The 8,768-nt window shown below is 37.2% G+C and overlaps 1 pseudogene; it reads right to left on the reverse strand.

Annotated features, from left to right (window-relative positions):
- Positions 1-6,100: 6,100 nt before the first annotated feature.
- Positions 6,101-7,298, reverse strand: LOC118902793 (annotated as a pseudogene).
- Between the last annotated feature and the right edge of the window lie 1,470 nt (positions 7,299-8,768).

Here is an 8,768-nt window from a genome sequence, read left to right on the forward strand (position 1 = left end):
TGCACTATTTTTGGATGTAATCAGTAGCATTCATTTTGGAAATAAAATCTGTTAGTTAAATAAGGGTATGTACATCTAGAATCAAAAACAAGCTCTAGAGAAACTCTTGCTCAGGTACACAAATAGGCATGAATAAAAATGCTCATTGAAGTACAACAGTAGAAAAAAATTGGAAGCAATCTAGGTATCAATCAATAGAAGACTAGATAACCTAGGTGAGTACTAAAAGAAGATAATTCCAATATATTTATTTTTTAATCCAGTTCCATATGGGCTGAATGAAAAAAGTAAGAAATGTAATGCAACACATGTAGTAATATATGAATCTAATATTTATATGAAACTTATATAATTTATATATACATATATAAGTATATATGCATTATATGAAGCAATACTATATATTTTACCTTGACACATGTAAAGACATTTATGGAAGTATTAATTGACAGGACAAAAATTAAGCACAAAAGGAAAGAAAGCATAAGGGGATGGGATCGTGCTGGGAGATGAAGGGTATAAAAATACAAAATAAAAATTTGTCATAGACTGACTGATAACATACCGAGAAATATACCTCAATTTAGTTGGATGCACTTGAGATCCTCCTTCTCAAATTATAATATTCCACATGGGCAAGGGCATAGTGAAACAAGCACTCACATATACTGCTATTAGATGATACTTTTCAGGACATAAACTCTAATCTGTGTTTTTTTGGAATGTGTAATAAACTAGTCAATTTCTAAGTCTATGTTATTTTATAGGAGCAATTTCACCACTCCTGACTATCAAGGCCACGTTTAACCACCCCAGTCTTAGCCTTTATCTAGTTTCTAAGATATTTCTCTTTTATTCATTCAACAGATGTTTACCAGACTCCAATTACATTCCACAAACTCTCTTAAAACTCATTCCTGTCCTTTATTGATTCCCCTTCCACTTCTGATTGCTCTATTATTTTATTTTTTATAATTTTGATCTACCTCTAAATCTGAAAATCTCTAAAATTAAACCATATTTTTGCCTAAAATACTCTTTAGACTAATCTTCTATTCTTATACTTCTCTATATTGTCAATTTCCAAATCCAAATCTATTTTTTCATCTGGATATTTACGCTTTCATAGCATTCTACTACCTCAACCTCAACATAAATCAGTTGAATCTCATTATCTTCTACCCCAAAACATCTCCCATTGCCAATTACGGTTGGCTTCTCTGGATGCATTGTTATCCCAATTGACCACTTAAATTAAAAAAAAAAAAAAAAATTCATATATTTGTTTTTCTCTTTTCCTTCCCTGATCAATCACATCAACTCCCATAAATTCACATCTGTATTGATCTCCTATTGCTGTTGTAACATATTACTACAAACTTAGTGGCTTAAAACAACATCAATTTATTATCTTACAGTTTTAGAGGAGAGAAGTCTGAAATGGGCTAAAATCAAGGTGTCAGTGGGACTGCATTCCTTACTGAGAGTTCTAGGGAAGAATTCATTTTTTTTTTTTGCCTTTTCTATCTTCTAGAGGCTACCCACCTTCCTTGGCTCATGGTCCCCTTCCATCTTCAAAGCCTGCAATGACTAGTTGAATCTTTTTTATGCTGCCATTTCTCTGGTTCTATTTTTTCTGTCTCCTTCTTCCTCGATGACCCTCTGGATTACACTGAACCCACCTGCATAATCCAGAATAATTTCCTGCATTAGCTGATTAGCAATCTTAATTCCAATTTCAACCTTAATTTCCCTCTCACCATGTAACATTCACAGTTTCTGAGGATTAGGATTTGGACATCTTTGTGGAGCCATTATTCTATCACATTATCTAATCCAAATCAATTGAAATATCACCCCCCCCACCCTTTTTTTTTCTTTTTTTTGCTTATTTCCCCCTTATTTCATAATTTAGGACAAATCCTATGCAAAATTCTTCTCCTTCCAAGCACTTCTGGGAGTTCCACCAGGTACCTCGCATGTACTTAAACCAAGTCATATTTTTTAACGTTTCACCTGTTCTGTTATCCCTCTTTTCTTCCTTAGCCTTGTTCATTAAATACAAGCGTGTCTTCTGGTTAGTGATGTAGCCTTGGAGGATCACGTTCACTGTTCCCAGCCTTGCCCACCATTTCTGCTGATGCTGCAATAGTGGCACTCAAATCCCAGAAGCATCAAATTTTTGAATTGGAGGAAAATGCTTCTTTCCACTTTTTGTGTTATATTCTACTAAAGGATAACACAGTAGAGTTGCTTGTTCCCATCTTAGAGACTTTTTTTAAAAACTTAGTTTTTACTTTAAAATATAGATCCATAGAGGAGACAAATGTAACTGGCAAAAATGATGTGTTCTCAGCATCACTATTCCTCAAGGATGAAAAATGCCTGGTTTTGGTTTGAATATCTACAGATTGAGTCATTGACTCCCTCTTCTCTTAGGTCAAGTTTTCATCCAAGAAGCCTCCTCAGTTAGGCAGGGTAGACTCTGGTAGACCTAATCACCATCACACAGACCACATCTATCTTAAAACCAATGGTGGAAACAGCTTGCTTAAATGCAATCAGCTACAACCACAGCCTCTCACACCTATTCCTTCTTTACTTTTCCGTAATCGCAAAGCTTGCCCTGCAAGGGAGGTTCACGTAGTATTTATGTAATTGCAATAGCCACCACCATCATCCTATTGTCTATATAATCCTCACCCATCCAACATGACATCATTGATTAAGATTCCTAAATCAGTGCTACTTTTCTATTTGAGGATGTATAGTATTTTTCTGTGACCATTCGAAAAAAATCCAAACAATCTATCATTCAAATATCTTTCTAATATTTATAATATGACTTCCACTGCTTTGTTTTTAGCTATTGCCTTTCTTCATCCTAGTCCTTATGTCACACAGTTTCTTTTTCAAATTATCTAAGTCTCATCATCTTTAACCATCCACCACAAATCCCCACTACCTCTCAATACAGTTGGGAAATTTTCCAGGACAATATTAAGTCTTTTTAAAAATTCAGTAAATCAGTTGATGCTTAAATGACTAAGTATGGATTTTGTTTAATAGATGTCAGCTGATGCTTTATTGTACCTAGGTGAGAAGAGTATCTCTTAAAAATAAAAATTAAACAGTTTATGCTAGGGTTAGCATTACTTTGTTATTACCCTCTCGGGCTAGCAGACCATTGATAACAGCCCCAGGTGTTACTCTGTCCTTTCTTCCTAGACTTAAACTCAATAACTCCAGGTTAAGTCTCATCCTGATATCCTCAAAAACCCAATTTGGCAATTCTGTTATTTCCTGTCTGTACCCAGTACCCTTAGCAAGTCTCCTTTCCTGAGGCCACTGCCTGCCTTTTTAGAAAAATTCCCTTTTATCAGTGGCTCCAAACTCACAATATTTTTCAACTGGCTTGCCTTCAGTCCTTCTGGAAATGACTGCTGCTCTTTCAGGCTAGATCAAAAATATACGTCTTTAAATTCCAAAGTTTCTCATAAAAAGTTTATTTCACCATTCACAGCCATACCAGGTCAAATTACTGCCATATGATTATTAATAAATCATGAAATTAGTTTATCTGAAGATAATGTGATCACTTTCACTGACAGGGAAAACAGGGACTATAATTCAATATCCAAAAACATTTGAGGAAGGAAGTATTCTTCACAAAGCTTTCTGGTTGAAAAATGCTGCAAAATTTCAAAATAGCAGAATCATTTGGGCAAAAGAGGAAAAGAGCTTCAAGGGTTCTGAGGTTATGTCTTTACTCTGATGCATTTTCAGCGATCTCTCATGAGGACAAAATAACCCTTAAGGAGGAAAAAATACCAGTGTTGCTGTAATTTTTGATAAAAGCAAATAGTTCCAACAAAAGAACCGGGATTTAAGACACTGTGAACCGAAGGCCAAAAGATCTGATACTTGGGCACTTAAAAGTTAAATTTGCTGAGAAACTCGGTGTTAGCAGTTTGCATGCATTTATTGTCTCTCCTAAGGAGGTGGAAGAGACAAGCATTATGAAAACCAATTTTTTAAAAAAGTAAAATCGTGTCTTGGGGTCTTCACTGGTTATCTCTGACCTGACAGAAAAGAGTTACTGAGCTAAAGTTAAGTCATCTCATCACCATTTCAATTAATTATAAGATACATGGAGGGTTATGATGAAGGAACTTAAACTAATGACTCACGGCTTCTAACACCATGAAAAACCCTGGATTTATCAACTCTCTTAACACTGGCTGAAATCTCCTCACATGTAGTCCTTACCACATGCCTAAGACAAGCAGGGTACTGTACTTCCCACACAAAAATGACTTGTGCAAAAGTTAGAATGGAAAATATCTGAGAACAATCACCTGTGAACAATCTTCATTCTTGTTTTTCTTAATCACTGAAAAATTGCAACATCCTACACTTTCTCCTCTTTTCTTTTCCTGGGCACCTGCACTATTACTGTTTTCAAATGTCTCTTCCTGATCTTTCTCTCTATTAAACAACGCAACCTCCACCTTATTCGTTGCCATGCAAGAGTCCTTTCTGTGGATAATGAACTGCCTTGTGTCCTTCTCTTTCAGGACCTCTTCCCCTCCCCTTACCTCCTAGATAATTCTAAAGTTTTCCACATACGTGACAGTGAAAAGAGAGTCTTTGGAAGGAACCACAGGACTAGCCCAAAGCAGCATTTCATAAGTGTAAATTTTCTTTGTCATTTGCTGTTTTATCATTAATGTACATAAATTTAGCATCCTACTTCAAAATGGATCTGAGTTTCTATTAATCTGAGATGTATGAAATTGTTTACCAAGCATGGAAATTGATGCTACAGGAAGACAGACCTTGATTAATTGTGACTTTTAGTACTCCCGTAAGCCTCTCTACTGAAAGCTATTATTTTTTCCGATGTCCACAGGAAAGTGGATATATGGAGAGATAGTGGAAGTGACATTCTCCTGATTCCCTCATTCTTCTTCCTGACTTTTACTCTTCCATCTGCCTGTAAAAGTCCATCCTCATTTAAGGCTATTTATTGTGTATCATCCTTGTTAAGCTCATTTCATTGAATGTAGACTTTCAGACCTGGCTCACAGTATTTTTCTGCCATACTTCTGCCATAATTCTAGGAGATTTTAGGGTTCATGTAGACAAAGGATGGCATCCTAGTTTCAAATTCCCTAGACCACTTTCACCTTACCCTTTCTTCCTCTGCATTATAGCGCTTCTCTAAAGAACACATTTTAATAGCTCACTCAGAAATTTCAAAGTTTCATATTCTATACTTTGTAAACAGATTTTTGTTTTTTCACCTCTCTCCTACTATCCTTCCCACCAAATCTGCACAACGATTTCCACAAACCCTCCAGTCCCTGGATTCCCCATTTTCTTTGGATTTATCAGTTCCATCCTAGGCTAACTTCCTTCCTTACTGAGCTTGGACCTCAGAAGTTCAGCAACAGCAGCAACTGCAAAACCCAAATCCTGGAGCAGTAACAGTTAACCTTTTTTGTTTCTACATTTTGATAGTTGAGAATACTGGATAAAAATCTCCCAATTCTTTGATTTTGCACTACTATAAATTCATGATTTTCAGCCCTGGCTAGGACCTCAGCATCAACCTCAGTACTCTTACTTTCCTTGATTAGTTCCCTCCAACCTTCCCCTCAAAACACATTCAGAACTTGCACCACTCCCCTCAAACCTCATCTTCACTCAGACTCGACTCTTTTATTCTCAGCAGATATCAAAGTCTTCTACTTTATATTTCATCATGGGGAAAAAAAAGGTTCTCTCTTTACCTCCCTACATCCTTACCAACAAAATATATTATCCATATGGAAAAGTAGCTAAAAATTATTTTATTCAAAGAAAAAACTAAAGTGCAAAATTTAAATCATTTTCAATCATTTGAGAGGTCCTAACCCATTTGATAGCTTAGCATATGAAAATAAACCAGATCTGATCTGAATAATTATAGACAACATGTGTTCCAGTCTTTGTATTCCTACCTAGATAGGGGCTGGACCAAAAACTACCTACTTCCCCATTTATTGCTTATAAACTAGGCGTATACTTTAAATTCTGACACAATGTAATTAGATTTCTAGAATGGAAAACACAGAGAGTGTGCCACTTTTGAGTTGAAAAAGACAGTGCATCTTTGATCACTGAGATGGCGAGAGAACTGCTGAGACTTCATTCTCTAAAACTCACATCCTCCAAGGATTCACTTTCACTTTCATCAAGACAACAATCTTCTGGTATTGTTGACAACTCAGGAACATCACAGTTGCTGTCTTGGAGGGTGTAGGCTCTGTGCCTATAGACAATCCAAACCAACTTCTTGCAACATTCAAGAGAAAATATCCAGCTAGTCATTTAGAAACTATTTACTTACCTCCAGTAAAAGGACTCAGTATCATCAATCTTTGAATACTTTATAACAAGCTGGAGAAACTGCAATAACTTAATAAATTATGTTTCTACTTCCAAATTGAGAAGACACAAAGTTAATACAGATGGCTTTGCTTTTGCAAAGACTAGTAGAAAATTGCAAGCTTTCAGCTGAGCTTCCAGTTTATCAAGGCTCAATATTTCTTTCCTTTCTGAAATATGAAGAAGTATAATAGTCTTGTGTAAGAAAAAAAAGTTTAATACAGCAGTATGTTCCATTTCATAGTTCTAATTTTTCTTCCAAAGTTATTATTTTCCTTCATTTTCTGTCAGAAGCAGTGCATTTACATTGACTAATCCAGATTACTTCATGAGAAGATGAATCATTGCATTCTTCTTCAACTCTTCTGGCAGGCAGCAAAAACAACAGATTCCAGTGCAAGACAAATTTTAGGTTTCACCTTCATAAAAGCCAAGGATCTGTCCAAAATATTGACAACCAGGATAAAAGTTTATGTGCAAGATTGAAAATAAAAAAGTTGGTTAAATCCCTTAAATCTTGACCTGTCTCTGTCTTTAACACACAATGTTATTGTTCTCAGGGGAAGCCTTCGTCAAGCTCAGTCCTTTCTTTGTGGTTGGAATTTCTGTTCCTATTCCAAGTAGAGTTTCAGTAGCTCAGAGAGCTGAACTTATTCCAGACTGCCAAGACCTAAGCCCCCAGATCCTTCACTAGGTGGGAGAGGCAGCATCTGGCCTGGGGAGAGCTGAGCACAGAAGAACACGATGGACTCTTCCCTGGGTCAGTGACCCACCAGCTCAACAGTGCCCCCAACAAGCATCCAACCCTCCACCGCCTCTGCCACCTCCTCTGCAGCCTCACAGCCCAGCTTCACACCGCTGCCCATGCCCACCCTCCTACTGGCAGCACCTCCTCCTGCAGACTCTGGTCTCCCAGAAGCTCTTGGGCCATGCCATGCCATCAGCAGAAGCTGAAGCAAACCTGTTCTGGTTCATCATATTTTTAATTTCCAAAGTTAAAAATTGTTCTTTGATTTTTCTTTTTCTATAAGATCCTGTTTTGGTTTCATAAACAGATAATCTTTTCTTCTATCTTTGATGATATTAACTATGACTTTTTTTGGTTCTCTGTTCCATTGATTGTTTTTGTCCAAGTTGTTTTCTGTTTCTTTTTGTCTCTGCCTCTTGAGTTGTCTTTTCTCAAATGTCCAGTGATTATCGGCGTCCCCTTTATATGTAAAAATGAGAAGCTGATTGGAAGAAGTGCATTGGTGTGTGTTGGTGGAGGGCAGCAACCTGGCTGTCTAGGATTCTAGGAGCAAAGCAGGGGAAGCCGCCTGCTAGTCCAGTATTTCAATACGTAGATGTTTACATAATTCCACTATTCTTAGCTCCAACACTCACCCCTATCTTATCCTATGTCTGTTGTCTCTGAATCCAGAGCTCCTGGGCTTAGTTTCTCCAGACTAAACCTGTTGCTGCATACGATGGAGGTGGGTAGAGTCGTTCTCTGACTGCTCAGGGAAGTGCAGGGGAGCAGGCAAGTTCAACCAGTTGATGTACAGATATTAAACCAATCATGTTGCCAATTACACCTCAGCCCATGTTCTAGGCATTCTTCAAGGCAAATTAGATAGATTCTTATAGGTACCCCACCTCTTGCAGGTATTTGGATTTCTACTTCTTCTAGTCTGGTAAGTTCATTAAATCTCCTCCATCAGTCTGTTGTCTAAACATTTTTTGAAATCTTTCATCCATGGTTTTCCCTTATGTTGAATTTACCCTTGTGGTTAATACTTTTTTGATTCTTCACTGATATTTTAATGAAGTTTTTGGAGGGAGAGCTGATGGGCAAGGGTGGTCAATCTGCCAAACTTAACTGGAAGGGTTCAGTAGTTAACTGTTGATATTTCTAAAACATTGGACAACATCATAAGTGTACATATGGGTGGTTTGGACGGCAATAGGTAATGCCATATACCATTTGCAACATTAGAATATCCTTTTGACTCTACCTTCAAAGTATGATCAGAATTTGAACTCCCCAATAGCTGTCATCCTAATCCAGTGATATCATTTTATACCAGGACACTACCATCTGTCATGTGGATTGAAACAATGTAACAAATGAGAAAAGCCAATCTGGATTTATCCTGATGCCTGAAATCTGCCCAATAGCTGACTTCAGCCCCATACTATGCCTGCTAGCATTTGGAGGAGAAGTCCTAACTAATGCTTGTACTGTTCAATGAGTAGATGCCTAGCAGTCATTTCAAGGAATAGGCTTTCAGTTTCCCCCCAGAGTTAAATCTAACCTAACATTCATTTGCCACCTTAATATGTGCTCACCAGCCCCT

The sequence above is a fragment of the Balaenoptera musculus genome, chromosome 10 (assembly GCF_009873245.2).
Source record: "Balaenoptera musculus isolate JJ_BM4_2016_0621 chromosome 10, mBalMus1.pri.v3, whole genome shotgun sequence".
Classification (NCBI taxonomy): Eukaryota; Metazoa; Chordata; class Mammalia; order Artiodactyla; family Balaenopteridae; genus Balaenoptera; species Balaenoptera musculus.